Consider the following 14,886-nt stretch of genomic DNA (forward strand, 5'->3'; position numbering starts at 1 on the left):
GCAGCTAGGCAGTGCTAGCTGGTACGGGTAACAGTTTCCTTCCCCACACCAGGGTGAGCAGCTCTGGCCAGTTTTTAACTGGTCTGGGTGAGCGAGCAAGGTTGTGTCTGTTTTCAGAAGATCTGACTGCACTACAACTTGAGGTTGATATTCAAATTCCATGAAAATAACCTAAAATCACTTGGCGGGAAAGAAAAGAATGGGAGAGTAGTTTACTGGATGGGGTGGGGGAGAGAGAAAGGGAACATGGAATCAGGGAAAAGAGGGGATTTTTTAAGCTATGAAGACACGTAATTTTGCAGATTGAGGCTAGTAAATTAAGAACAGAAGGAGCAGTAAGGGAATAAAGGACAGGAGAGCTGAATTTCCTTTTGACAGAAGGCTAATTGAAAAAAAGAAGGTTCTAATGTGAGATTTGAAGGAAGAAATTAGTCAATGCAGGCTTGGAAATTAAATATGGAAAGAATGGAAAGTGGATGAATGGAAAACACTTTTGTAAAAGAACCTGAATAATAAGTTCTTGCAATTGATGCCACATCTAATACTGACATATGGAAAATAGGATGTTTTAGTGCTTTCTGCTTCTTGCAAAACTTTTATAATACAAAAATCTGGTCTGTATTTTTCAAAGCTCTAAATATAGGGGAAAAATATTTCTGTCAAAGAGCCTTTTTTGATTAATGAAGAAATGCAAGTGTAAAATAAACTGTTCAGCATTTCAGAAGTATTTCTGATGTGAAGCACACAGTGAGGGCCCAATCTAGATTTGCTTACAACTCAAACCCACAAAAAAGTCAGTGGAAGTTTTGAACACCTCAAAATGTACATAGTGATTGACCATAATGTAATGATTGAATGTCAGCATTTGGTATTGTTGAATGGATGTTGCCCGCAAATTCAGACTGTATTTTGTCTCTGCTCTTGTTTCCTGTCAGAGAGAGAAGTAGCATGAGATTAGCTGGTGCCTCTTCGGGGAAATGGGGTTAGGGGTCTTGGCAAATCAAGGTCCATTCATCTGGTTTACCCCCCTGCCACATGGTTTGGTACCCAGAAATTATTTGTACTCGTTGAGTTTCTCTAATTGCTTTCAGATCTAGGGTAAGTTTGTTTAGCTAAAATTTATCTGTCCTCAGCAATTATTCTGTTTGGTGCAGAACTCTCTTCTGTTTTAGATTTCCAGGGAAAGAAAGAAAATATATATTAAGTCTCAGTTCCTTTGGTTAGAAAATTACCCTAAGTATATAGTCAGTTTAAACTGTCTGAAGGGAAAGAAAAAACTTTTCCTTGATACCAAAGAATGCTTTCCCTTGTAATCTAACAACTAGAAATTGAATTAATGTGTGTGTAATTTTAGATCCTAAATCAAATACCAAACCAAAACCAATTTCTGAGAGTCCTTTCATTATCTGAAAATAAAGGGCAGAAAAAGAGTTGTCATAAACAAGTAATTATTTTAATTTTCATGCGACACTTCTTGGCCTGATAGTAAATCCCCTGGTTGTAGTCTGTCCTTCCACTTATCTGGTTTAAAAAATACATGCATAAATCAACTTAAGGCAATCGCACTTGTCAGTGAATCCTCAGGAAAAGAGATATCTTCATGCCGAAGTAACCAGAGCTTCTCCTCGTAGTGCGTCTCAAACGAGACCTAGAGCACAGAAATTACAGTCAAAACTTTGAGGCACCCCACGCCACGGGCGAGGCCACGCTGGGCACCGATTTCCAGCTCGCCGGTGTCATCGGGTTTTCTCGAGACGGTCTCGCAGGGGGGGCGGCGCGCGGGCCGTTAACGGCCGGGCCGGCCGTTAACGGTCCGCGCGCCGCCCCGCCCTGTGCCGCGGCGTTGCGGGAGCGCCGGGCGGGGTTCCGCCGGGGTCGCCTCACGCCGAGCGGCCTCGGGGCGGGCAGCTGCGGGGGAGCCGGGGCCCGGCGGGGCGGTTTGCCTCGCTGCCGCCGCCGTTACCCCTGCGAGGCCGCCAGCCTCGCCGTAAAGCAAACGCGACGGCTCAGTTCTGCGCTTCTCTGAGGGAAGGCGCTAAACCCGGCATTGATTCGGTTCAGCCCGTGAAACAATCCGTTTGTTCTGCCTAATTCCGGCAATTAAAGAAGTTTTCCCAGGCACAATTAAGATGTAAGTGAGGCGCGGGGCTGGGCGGCCGCCGCCCCGGCCGAAGGGAGGCAGAGGCCCCCCCCCCCCCCCGCCGCCGCCCGGGCCCGGCCGCAGCCGGGGGATTAGCGGCGGCGGAGTGTCTCGGCACGGGGCCGGGGAGGAAGGGGATTAATTTATTAGCGCGGCCGCTGCTCCTCGCCGGACTGATTGGCTCCGAGACAGGGACGGATTAACCCGGCGAGCAACTATCGAAGTGGGATTTGGGTGGAGGAAAGGGGGGGGGCGGATCCTAAGGGGAGAAGAAAGAGAATCAGACGGCTGCGCCCTGCTCCAACCGCGTGTTGCAGCCCTGTTCCCGTTTCCCCAAGGGGGCGAGGGATGGCTGTCCCGGTGCCTCGGATCAGTGCGCTCCGCGAGCGCCGAAGTGCGATGAGCAGGTTACACAATACACTCTTTTTCTTCCCCCGTATAAAACGCAAGCCGGGAGCTGCGTGCGGGGAGGCGCCAGCGGGCGCAGCGCGGGGCCGGGGCGCCTCCGGGGTCGGGCCGCAACTTGGCAAGTTTGGCCAGCCGGTGCGCGGATGCGACCTGGCGCAGCGGCCCCCTCCGGCACCGGCCCGAGCAGCGGGAGGCGCCCCGAGCCGCCCGGGGCCCGGGACAGCCGGGCGGTGCGGGGCGCGGTGCCGGCGCGCTCCGCGGCCGCCCGGCCCGGCCCGGCCCCCGCCACGCCTCCCTCGGTGCCTCCTGCGCTTCCCGGCCGCGGATCTCCGATGCCCCAAACTGCATCCCTGCTCTTTGTAGCTGCTCTCTCCCGTTCGCCGTTTCCCTGTTTTAAACGAAACGCTGCTACTTCTAAGATAAACCCTTTTTTAGTGGACGCGGAACCATCGCGATGGTTTAAAATGCCACTGCCGGCGCTCGGTATTTATGGCTGCCTCAGCATTATATCGGATGGAGGCATACGGATCTACAGATAGAGCAGGAATAACGTTATGTCTCTTGGATGGAGGGGTGCAAAAATTTATTGGCCTTTGGCAAGTTTCCACAGTTGGTGGGTTTGGAGCGGAAGGGCTCCTCCCCTCCTACTCGTTTGCACCTGCTCAAAATAAACCTGATAACATTTAAAAATAGTCTCGTGCCGGTAGCTCACTAGGGTGGTTTTATTAGCAGCACGTTCGATACCAATAAAAAAAATTTAAATAAAAAACCTTGCCCTTGCGTGTAAATACAAAAATTCAAACATAACGTTCAGACTGTCACAGAAGATCTGTTGGTAATGTCGTTGGCATAGCCTGCCCTTTGCAGATCATCTATACGTTACATTTACGTACTGGTAGGAGAGTATTTTTTGCCGAGGCTATTTTTACCCCGCATACTTTCCAGGCCGTTTGTGCCCTGGGTGCGGTGCTGCCCGGGCCGCCGCTGGGGCAGGGGCGGTCAGAAAGTCTGAGAAATTCACTTACCCTCGTTCTTTAAAACTTCTCCATTTAAGAAAATCGATGAGCAAATCCTTGCTGGTACCTCGCCTCCCGGAGCGTCGCGGCTGGCCCTGCGTGATGCCTCCCTCGCTCCCCCCCTTCCTCCCCACGGTTCAAGCCGCCGCTGCCCGGGGGCGCCGGGTGGTCCCCCCTCCCCTCGCACCGCGGCCCCCCGCGCCCGGCGCTGCGGGGCGGGGCGTGGGCGCGCCCGTCCGGCGCGATCCAGTCCGGGATTTGGCTCCGCCCCCGGCGGCGGAGCGCGTCCCAGTGACAGGGCGCGGGGAGCCCGGTAGCGGAGGGAGGCAAGGCACGGCACGGCACGGCACGGCGCAGCCCGCTCCCCGTCCGCGCCCGGCGCCGCTCAATGACCGCGAGCCGTGCGCTAGCAGCGACTCCGCTCTCCTGCCGCGGCGCGCACGGCGCCTCCAGCCTAGGAGTTTTCCTGAAGCAGCCTTCACACCAGGAGCACTTTTGGTAGAAAGGGAGCAGGACAAGACCCTGAAATGACTTACCTCCTAAGACACGACTGAAGGGGACTTACTGGAGTGGAACCGTAGTGGAATTTGGGTTTGCAGAGGAGTTGCTAACGCTTTTTCCCTCCCCCCTTTTCTCCCATCATTGGAAATGAACAAATTGCATTTGCAATTCAGAAAGTAGAAATATTAAATATTCCATCCCCCAGGAAGCACACATGTAGTAATGACAAAGGATTGCAAAGGAGAGAGTGGCTCCAGTTTCCCAGAGAGATCCCCTTAAATGGATTACTAAATGGGACACTACAGCAGCTAGTTCTTTTCTCTAGCTGCCTAGATACATGCACCGAAAAGGTACAGTACTCCCCTGTCGTCTCTGTATCTGATGTTTCGGGGTTGCTTGCAAGGAAGGTTCCTGGGTCGCCTCGGCAGGCTCGGGAAGAGTGAGCGAGGATGGTGTGTGGTTTAAGGTTGGCTGCTGCTTTCTGTCTCGACAGCGCTTGCAGCGCCTAGGGGAGGAGGAGAAGAGCCGCCTGCAAGTGCATACGCTGCGCTTGCTGTTGCCACTTCCCAGGCATCTCGTGGCTTCGCCTTTCCTTTTTTCCTCTTTTTCGTCTCCCGGCCGCTGAATGTACTGGCGTTTCTCGCGGGCCGTGCGCGCAGGCTTCGAGGGGAGCGGGCTGCATGCGCGGCGTTGTGCACCGCTCAGCCGGCCCCGGCCCCGCGCCCGGCCGGCCCCGAGGGCCGCGGCTGCCAGCCTCGCTGCGCGGCGGCGGGCCGGGCCGCTGCGGCCGCCGCACCCGCGGGAGGGCCGGGCCGGGGCCACCGTGTGCGGCTGAGTCGGAGCGGAGAAGAAAGTCTTTGTTACAGGGACGATGTGGGCGCTCCCCGCATCGTCGCCCCTCGGGCCTTGCCGTTGTGCGCGGAGGAGCGGGGGGCTGGGCCGCGTGTTTTGTTCAGGGCTGGCGGCGGGTCCGGGGGCCGCGGAAAGCGGCGCTGCGCGGAGCGCCGGGCGGGCGGCGGGGGGGCAGCGCGCCGCCGCGGGCTTTGTTCGCCGCCGCGGGGCTGGGGCCGGGGCCGGGGCCGCGGCGCGCTCGCCGCCCGCCGCCCGGGCGCCGTCACCGCCTCCTTACCGCTGCCTCCGCTCCGCCGCGGGGGCGAGGGGTGTGCGGGCGGGGGCCGCCCTACGGGCTGCGCGGGGACCAGGGTGGCTCTCGGGCAGGGCCGCTCCCCGCCCCTTTCTCCCGGGTGCTGTCGGCCTCTCCCTGGCGGGGCGGTGGCGGGGCGCGCAGTCCCTCTCCCCACTGGCGATCGCGGCAGCCCGCTGGCCCCGGCTCCGCGCCGGCGGCGGGCAGAGGGTACCCCGCGGGCCGGCCGCCCGCGCAGCGCCGAGCCCATCCGCGGCGGCCGGGCGGGAGCGCCGCGGGGCGGCCGGGCTCCTCGCCCTTTGCCCTTGCCCGCCGCCTCAGCCCCTGCCCTGTCGCTGCCCCGGGGCGCCCCCCCCCTCGCTCCAGCCCCCGGGGAACCGGGCGAAACGGCGGAAAAAAGAAAGTTTTTCTAAAGGGGAATAACAGGAGCACAATAGAGTTCTTGTTCGGCCAGCCCTCCCGAAAGCACTGCCGGCGTGACCGGCACCCCGCACGGCCGGGCGGCCCTTCCCCCGCCGGGCGCTGCCCGCGGCGGGGCGGCGTGGGGGGGCCTCCTGCGAGGAGGGATTTTCTCCACCCGCCGTTCTCCCCGTGTCTGCATGAGCATGAAGAGCTCTCACTTGAGAGTAACGTGCGTTAAGTGCTCTAGCTGCGAATTTGCGTGAGGCGAAGCGAGAGCCCGCAAATCCCCCTGCGCTGTCTCCCTGCCCGCTGGTGCGCTGGGGGCGCGGGGCAAGCCGGCGCGCGGAGCCGTTACCGCCGGCCAACGGTCGCCAACGGTCACCGCCGGCCCGGCCTGTGGAGGGCGGCGGAAAGTTTGGGTCTGGGCGTGTGGAGAAAGTACCTGCTGCTCGCTGGGCCCTGGCCGTCACATCCCCGTCCTGCCCGGGGCAGCTGTTTCCCGGGGGTGGTGGGAAACTCGCGGCTCTAGCCGGCGTCCAGGCGGAGGGTTAAAGGGGGAAATCAAGCGCGGCTGAACCTGGGCTGCTTAGCGGAGATGTCCTTTTAACCGTGACCACAGCGTTTGTCGTGTGTGGCTGTTCTGAGGGTGAGTCGTAATGCAGTAATTGCTGGGTTTTCCTTAGGCTGGGTTGTTCTTTTCCTGCTCTTTCCCACTTGTTTAGAGGGAAATTTGTTCGCTTTTTTCCTCTCCTGAGCTAATTGCTGCTTTTGAAGTTTGTAAACCTGCGCGCTGATGCCAGCGTCTGTGTAGTACGCATCTTTAGTTGCTCTGGACACAAAATTATTTTGCTAGTAGAACTGCAAAAATACAAGCTTTAGTGGCGCTTTAATTGTAAAAAAAAAAAAAGCTAACTCCTGACTCTGCAAGGTGAATGTTTGCTCCTCCAGAGGGGCGCACACAGACTGCAGGTGTTGGTATAATGAAGAGCTAACTCTCCCCAACTGCTTTCTGTCATACGGCTGCTTGCAGTAGCTTATTACTTGACATACGTTCTGCTAACTTGTGTTTAGTATCATCCAGCACTAATATTAATTATTAATCTCAGCTCAAATATAGTGGGAAAATCACATATCTAACTACTCTGTCTTTGCAAAAGTAATTTCAGTGATTGTATTTGGTTTGCATTCATTTAATTTAAGTGTCATTCAGTGACCCTTTCTCGTGTGAGTAGTGTTGGCGGGTAAATCCTTTGGCATCGACGTGAGAAAGTCCAGCAGAGTCAGGCTCCTTTAATCACATAACTCTTGTGGAGATTTTGAGGACCGTGTGGCATCTCTCTGTGAGTAAGATTTACGCAACTGTTATCATGTTCAGGGTTTCCTTTGCTGTTAGTTTTCAGACTAGAAAAGCAAAAGGATCTTGCTCTGGTTAACTTCTGTTTTTTTAATGAGATTGATCTAGTGTATTGTGGGGAAAATTGGGTCTGTTCCAGTAAACCCCTTTCTTCGTGGAGTAGTCTCATACATGTTTGAATGGAAATACTAGCTTCATTAAGATCAGGAAGGTTTGTCACCCTTAGAAAAAGTATAGTTGCCAAGGCATTTCACTGTCTATGCTATAATTTTATCTGAAGGGAATTCGTTTTTAATATATAACTTCTCATAAAATATAATAAAGAGAAAACATCCTAACTCTCTTTAAATTCAGACAATTTGCTATGCATAAAAATGTTGATCTCAGTTTTCCACCACTCATTACCAAAGAAAATCTCCTTCTGACTTTATGGTAGTTCAGGAGTAGGCTGCCCAGATGAGGTTTCTGTCTGAATGTAGAATGGATTAACAATAGTAATTAATAGCATTAAGTATACTTGCAACATTTGCTTTTCATGTAGTAGGAATCGAATGCCTGAAGCATGGGTGAATATTCTGAGGGAAAATGAATTATATGGTCACAGATGTTCTGTATATTCTCCATTAGTCTGCATTAAAACTGTGTATATTTACTTCTAATGGCAAAATCAATCTTATCAGCTAAACAGTACTACTTAAAGCAAAAAATAATTGGGCAGTAACATCTACGAGAAACATAGGTAGTTAACACTTCTAGCTACTTGAAGATGAAAGTAGAAATTAGCAATAGCCCTCTCTTAATGTTTGTAAATTGAGGAGTGCAGTTATTGCAGTTTGAAGCTGAAGAAGGAGGTAGTCAGGCTAAGGATAAATAAGGAGTTGCCTTCATTAAATCGGGGGGGGGGGAGAAAAGGAGAAAGATCAAATTAATGACCTGTGATTAAATCCAGAATAGAACTGTTTGCATTAAAAAGGAAGTAGGTGATTGTGAACTTGTTTGTGCATGTTTTGTGAAGGGAAGGGGAAATTTGTCATCTTGTTTTGAAGAGCCATACATAAATACACATGAAAGGAGTTCACATGGTTTACAGCAGGGAAGACATAAAATGTTTTAGGATTAAATTGACCTGAGCTAATATATGCCTCGCATCTAACTTGTTTGCAGGAACACATTGTTACGCTATGCAAACAAATGTTTTTTGTATAGTACCTGATTCCCATCCACTATAGTAGAGCGCTGAAAACAAGCAACAGAGTAAATCCTGGAAAATAGCATTCTACTATATTAGACCCAGCGTACGCAAGAAGGAAGTTGAACCGTACAAGAACAGAAGTTCTCACTATCCTCATTTGGTACAGATCCTGCAATATTTTAGCTACTACTATTCCTTCATTAAGGAGGTACATTCTTAGTCCTTACTTGCCTAGTCTTACTCAAATTTAAGTCTTACCAAAGTAAACTGCCCCCCCCCCAGTAATTTTATAATAGTAAAGGCAGTTGCTCAAATATTTTTCAAATAGGGAAGGTTTTTTATATTTAGGCCCTAGTCTGAAAATACTATTTTCCAGTGAGAATCAATCCTTACAGAGGACCTGAAACTATGGTGCAAGTACTTTTGCTGTGGATCAGACCTTTAATGTTAATTCAGACCTAGATCTGTGTGTTCTAGAGTAAATGGTATCTGACTCAGGCCTACAACAAATTGTGGTAAACTTCCTGTCTCCCTTTTGCATTGACAGGGTGACAGAAGAATGGGAGGAAAAAGCAATGCTTTCTGCTGGTGATCCTTTCAGTATTATATCATCATTAATTCTGTTTATCAGCATTACTCTGGGGTGGGTGAGGCATATATGGAGATAATCTTGGCAGTAAAATACAGCCAGTATTAGTATGGAGTCCAGTTGCTGACCAACAACATACAGCAAAAATGAACAGTGATTAGAGACAAAATCAAGCAGCTGGGGGAAACTCTGGACCTAAGCCTGAAAGCTCTCTGTGGGAATATTTTTATTATGAGCCTCGCTGAACAGCTTATATGTGTGTAGGGTCTGGGGAAGCAGACATGAACTTCCTCGTTCAGGTGCAACCTTGGCAGATCAGGATTTGCATGTCTCTTCCCCCCCCCCCTTTCCATATATGCTTTCTTCTGCTATAACTGAACCATTATTCATGATGGTGGAAGTAACCGAATGTTAGCATTTACACAGTGTTACGGGATCTTTAATTGTCCACAGTGAATAAGACCTTGGTTTTAGGTCTTGCCTGCAACATGGCAAGTATGGCAGCACAGCATCAAGTCATTGCTTAAGGATTTAAAGGGAAGAGTGCCACCTACTGTGTCGTAATTATACATATTGCATGTCTTCTGGAGTTCCCAAGCTGCTCACTTGCCTATCCCATTTTAGCAACTGGAAGATGTGAAAGGATTTAAAATTTTAAGTGAGAACTGAACAGGAACTGAGAAAAAAACTTTAGAAGAAAAGAGGTGTGCACCCACCACATCGGAATATTCAGAAAGTCTTGGAAGTGGTTCATTTAAAAGATATGCATAGAGGCATTTGCTATTTTGTCACTTCAGACTCATAAAAGCTGCTAATGGTTAATTATGGGGCCACAGGAAATAGAAAAGGGAATGAGTTATCTGTGCCTTTCCCCATAAAATAATCATATTCTCAGCTTTTGTGCACCAGATGAACATAAATGAGGCTGCCAGACTTATGACCTCCAAAATCTAAAGTTTAGCTCCAGCTATAGTTTTTTAAAAAATGAAAGATACCACTTTTAAAACAGGAAGATGAAAATGAGAAAAACTCTACATGCATTACCCCATAATTTGCTGCAAAACCTTTTGATAGTTAAGTCTTCCACAGTATGGAATTGCAGTTATTTATCAGCCAAAAGGAGGGGAATACTATACTGTGTGTGAATACAGAGACATTTTTGTATGAAAGGAATGTTTCCCCAATCCCCGGAGTGTTTCTGTAGTGGCTGAAATAGAGATGTAAAATGAAGTAGATAAACCAGCTATTAACAGAACTGCCAGTTGCTGTATCTCTAGAGTGAAGACATATGGTAATTCACTGCATTCAGTGATGACCTTTCCTTTAAAACTATTGTTAATAATAGCCATTTCTATATAGAGTATTTACACCAGATACTTGAAATTCACGTGTCATGGACTACCCCATTTATTTATTTATTTATTTATTTTATTTAAAGCTACTGACCAAACTGCTACTGAGGAACTCCCAACAGAAATACAGTTTTACAACAAGAATTGATGCTGTGCTGAAGTAAAAGCGAGTTTCCAGGGACAGATGCACAACATTGCAGCATATCATGTGACACGGCAGCATGTGCACTATGCTCAGTAAAGGAAACCCTTGGCTCCTTCTCCCTCACCCTCCCCAGGTAAAGCCATGCCTCAGCATGCCTTCATTATAGGGTTATAACCTTACTGCTAGGGGGTACCAAAAAAAAAAAAAGTTCCTATATCTTTATGGTCTGTAGAACCAGTTGCCTTTAGTGAAAATCTCATGTTTATGGAAGTGGAAAGGAATACAGAATATTTTTATGTCATTTCACCTTAGTCTGAGACCACCTAGTGGATGAAGACCATAATACTAGTATTTTTACTGGAGATAATAATGGAAATTTGATTATGCCCCTTCCAAAAAAAAAGTATTCCTAACCTCTCATCAATTTTGCAATGGCTCTGACAGACTCATGGGGCCTTCTAGTGCTGAAAATGAGAGTGTCCTGGTTCAGCAAGTGAAGTGAGCATTAATTCACTGATACGAATCCCCAACACACTGGGAAAACTTGTGTCCAAATATATTCTGACTGCAGCAAACACTGTTTTAACTTTATCTCTGGCTCCTCAGATTCACTGAGATGTTCTAGATATTGAGTGTTCTCACATAGCCATTCTTACAAAGCCATTCTTATGTATGACTTTGATACAGTCAGATGGGAAATTTGCTGTATTGGTTCCTTCATCACTGTTAGCGAATGTTTATCCATTACTTGCATTGGAGGCAGATGATCATTGTAATGTTAATAGGAATTTGAACAGTTTATAGTTCTGTAGAATATTTCTTTCAGAAGAAAAAAATTGCTGTTTTGTTGATGCTTTTTGAAGTCTACTTTTTATTGGTAGATTGAGATGAATTCTATGCTAATTCCTCTTGCATTCTTGAATTATGGCCTAGCTAGGCACTGTCGCTGGGATCTTCATCTATTAATCATGGAAGCTGCTTTCTTATTCAGTTGCCATAGTTTCAGTGCCTCAGATAGTGTTGGGGTGCCTTGGGAAAGGCTTGAGATATACTCGGACTTGCAAGCCTTGCAGTTATTTTGGCAGTAGTAGTGCTCTGAAAGAACAGAAAACAGCATCCAACATTGTTCAGAGCTGGATTAAAAGAGACAACTTCTGGTTATGTCTCTCTGGACCTTGTTATGTGAACATCCAGCTGATATTTACTCAGAAGATTTGCTTCTTGTTTTGTCTTGCTAATAAAAATGTAGAGTTCAGAGACTAATGGCTACCTTTATCTATTGCAAGAAAGGCTTTTCATTAGTGCTGCTGATAAATGGTTGGGTAAATTAGGGCATTTAGGGTTTCCTAAGCAGTCCAGGTAATTTGTTTTACATTCTCTTTTAACCTAGCTACATACAACATGACATCATGTTTGAGACTGAGTTAATGTTTATTGTTTCCATTGTTACCTTAAATTTAGCCTTTTTCTTCGGTGTCCAATGACAATAAGTATCCTTTTGTTAGCTGCAGAGCTGTTTGAATTACAAAGAAGAAAGGGGGAAGTAAACTTTTGTCAGACGGAACTAGTACTCTTTCAGCACTGTGTTGGCATTGGTAGTATTTTTTTTTTAATAATGTTTCAATGTCTGTTCACAAATGTAGCATTAAAACATGCATGCTTTTAGAAATGCAGAGCTGTAAGTGGTCAAGAGTAGCTTGTTTAACAAATGAGAGAAATGGTAAAGAAGTAAATAGGTCTGATAAGAAAGTAGCTGAAAGACTGAATTCCATGTAGTGTTGAATGTTAATTGTTTTTTGTTAGTTATGCACAATATAAAATAATGCAGAGACATCTTTTGCTAAGCATAAAGCTTTTTCTTTCCCCATTGAGAAAAAAATTTTCATCGCTTTTGTGTGAGCTGGAGTAAGCAGATATTTAAACCCCATTTCTTTTGCACTTTATTTTCCAGTGTCTCAAGAATTAAGTGATTCCCTCCAGTTTTAATAAAGCAGTTTGGTTCTTGCATAGATAAGCTTGATAGGTATTTTCTGATCACAAAAAAAGCCTTTAAAATTCACATAAAGCAGAGAAACATGTTAAAAGCATTGCAGCTTAGATTAAAGAATTCAATATTATTGGAACTAATCTGGAAAATTAGCCACTTTTTAACTTTCAAATAGTTAGCTCTCATTCAAAGATGAGCTTCAGTTTGGGATTTTACTACCCAGTCTTGTCATTTTTCCAACAGGATCAATAAGCAGACTGGGAACGTGTGCTTGTTATTTGTAATTGACATTCAGGAGTCCTACCAAAGGAACCATTTCAAAGTCCAAGAATTCCATATGAATTTTAAAGATAACAAAGCTTTGCCTGCTGGTAGATACACAGAACATCCATATTTGTAATTTTGAACTCTCACACAGTATGAAGTTCCTATTTTATGGTCTGACTTTTTAATATTCTATTGTATATGCATATTGTATATGAAGTTAAGCCAAAACTTCTTCTGGCTAAACCCACAATGTATGTGTACCTAGAAGCATACCACTGTGCTAGTTTGGCAGTCTGACAGGGCAAGTAATATGCCCTGGCCAATTTGCAGTTCCTTTTGGAAGGGACCTGGTGATTGCCAGAGCAGACTGTTACGAAGGAAAAATATCTTGGGTCAAAAGCTGTAGAGGTACAAATTCAGTTGTATTTTTTTCTCAGAATTTGTAGTATTCTATTTAGTTTCAGGTTAGATGTAGAATCGTTCTGTTTAGAAATGAATTTAAGCAGTTCTGTAAGGTACCTATGTACTTTCAGTTAACGTTAATGTTTTTTATTAATTATTATTTATTTTTTATGTCCAAGATACTGAGGTGTGTAGTGATAAGTGATTGTATAGTCAGTATAGAGGCCCAATCTTGTTCCTGTTGGAGAGAAAAGTAGAGTTTCTGCTGACACCTCAGCAGCAAACCCTTATTCCATTTACAGTTCAATCTAGTTCATTTACTTTATTTATGGTTGGTCATAAGAGTTCATCTACATCCCCAGGCAGCTGAATTTTAGCAGCAGATCTCCTGAGCTCATCAGGAAAAGACAAAAATTATTTCTGGGTAACTATTACATTTTTATCTTTCTGTTTTGCAAAGCTTACACGTGTTGAATAGCATCTTACCGCCTGAATATTCCTGGAAGGCTGAAAGTTGACTTGGACTTCATGCTTATGAAGAGGCGAGAGAAGGAAGAAGGGCCTCCCTCATTTGGCCACAGAGTGCCCCTGTCGATGCATCCCATCAGTCGGGTGCACGCAGCATTCACACCTGAGCTCTCCACGTTTGTTTCAGTTGTTTTGGGGCCAGTCAATGGGGAGGGTTGATGGGAAGGGAAGCTGAAGCCGTTGCCTTGGCTCTGCTTCTCCAGTGCTTTGGCCAGTGCGACTGGGTCGGCTTGGGAAGTACTGCAGTTGTAATTGGCACAGGCCAAAGCGGGAAACTACTACATCCTCTCCGTAAATGCCAGAGCAAGAAAAAAGGTGGGATGCCTTTGGGTCTTGTAGAGGTGCAAGTTTTTCACTTGCCCTGTGCACAGAGTACAGCTGCATGTCTGTCGCTTGATTCATGTTCTGTGGCAAAGCAGAGGCTGAGTCTGACAGGGTTATCTTTTTTGAGTAGTATTGCACTCCATGAGCCTGGCTAAATGTGGCCTGATATTTGATTCAGAATGTCTTTTGTATTATATAGAGGGGATCACAAGCTGTTTAACTGCAATCTTGAAGCTCAGGTCATTCTTTATACTACTGGTTTTTCATCATAATTCTAATCTTTGCTAATGAAAGCAGGGCATAGAGCATTAAAATCAACTTTTGAATTTAGTTTTCTGTGTGAACAAAAACTTGGTTCCATGTCTATAAACTTCTAATAGCATTCAACCCATCAGCTTCCAAATAATTTGTATTTATTAATTATGAGTGTTCACCTTTTGCAATTATTACTTATTGATTTTAACTATCTTAATGAAAAGTTACCTAAGTTAAATTTATTTTTAATATTTGCTATCATCTGCTGTAGGAAGGTGATTATGTAACATCATTTTTTCAGAACTGTGTCCACCCAGTATGATTTTTTTTTTAATAAAAATACATTGTGCAGAAGATTTTTCGTCTTGGAAAAGAATTAGAGAGGCAAGTCATTTCAGATTTTGCAAAGAAGTGAGATGACAAACTTTTTCTAGTGATTCTTTGGGATCTAGATGCTTTTCTTTCCTGGTAAAATGATTCTTGAATAGGAATTTTGTTTTTCTTTACAAAGAAATTAAGACTCAAATCCTTAAAGAGCTGTTGTGGGAAAAGGAAAGGTTTTGCATGAGCTACTACACTTTTTCATTATCATCTGCAAGGTGTTTCCTTTTGTTTCTGTTGCAGGGAAGTTCAGCATGTTCAGATACACTGATTAATTCCGTCACGAGAGGCGTATGTTGTAGGGTGGTGTCTTCTTTTTTTGCTTTATCCTGTTCTGAGCATAAGACCTAGAGATACTGCCAGAACACTTCCTTTCCCAAGATGTACAAGAAAAAAAAAAAAGGAGGGGGTCCTTTTCTTGCTCAATGGCGTGTGTAGTCTGAAAGCATATTTAGCCAACCTGGAGCTAATAGCCTGAAGGTGTGAGATGAAGGCTGCT

The 14,886-nt window shown here is 46.5% G+C and overlaps 1 protein-coding gene and 1 long non-coding RNA gene across 4 annotated transcripts in view; one reads left to right on the top strand and one right to left on the bottom strand.

Annotated features, from left to right (window-relative positions):
* Window positions 1-1,431: 1,431 nt before the first annotated feature.
* On the bottom strand, window positions 1,432-3,713 carry LOC136995418 (uncharacterized). Its single transcript, XR_010887011.1, has 2 exons — window positions 3,574-3,713; window positions 1,432-1,648 (listed from the first exon to the last, which is right to left on the bottom strand). It is a non-coding gene; the product is annotated as an uncharacterized lncRNA (long non-coding RNA).
* A 199-nt stretch (window positions 3,714-3,912) lies between these two features.
* SEMA6A (semaphorin 6A) overlaps window positions 3,913-14,886 on the top strand; it is a 119,369-nt gene continuing 108,395 nt past the window's right edge. For all 3 annotated transcript variants that reach the window (XM_067315478.1, XM_067315479.1, XM_067315480.1), the window contains exon 1: window positions 3,913-4,415. The gene's annotated coding sequence lies outside the window, so the exon portion shown is untranslated. The remainder of the gene's footprint in view (window positions 4,416-14,886) is intronic.

This window comes from Apteryx mantelli, chromosome Z, assembly GCF_036417845.1.
Source record: "Apteryx mantelli isolate bAptMan1 chromosome Z, bAptMan1.hap1, whole genome shotgun sequence".
NCBI lineage: Eukaryota > Metazoa > Chordata > Aves > Apterygiformes > Apterygidae > Apteryx > Apteryx mantelli.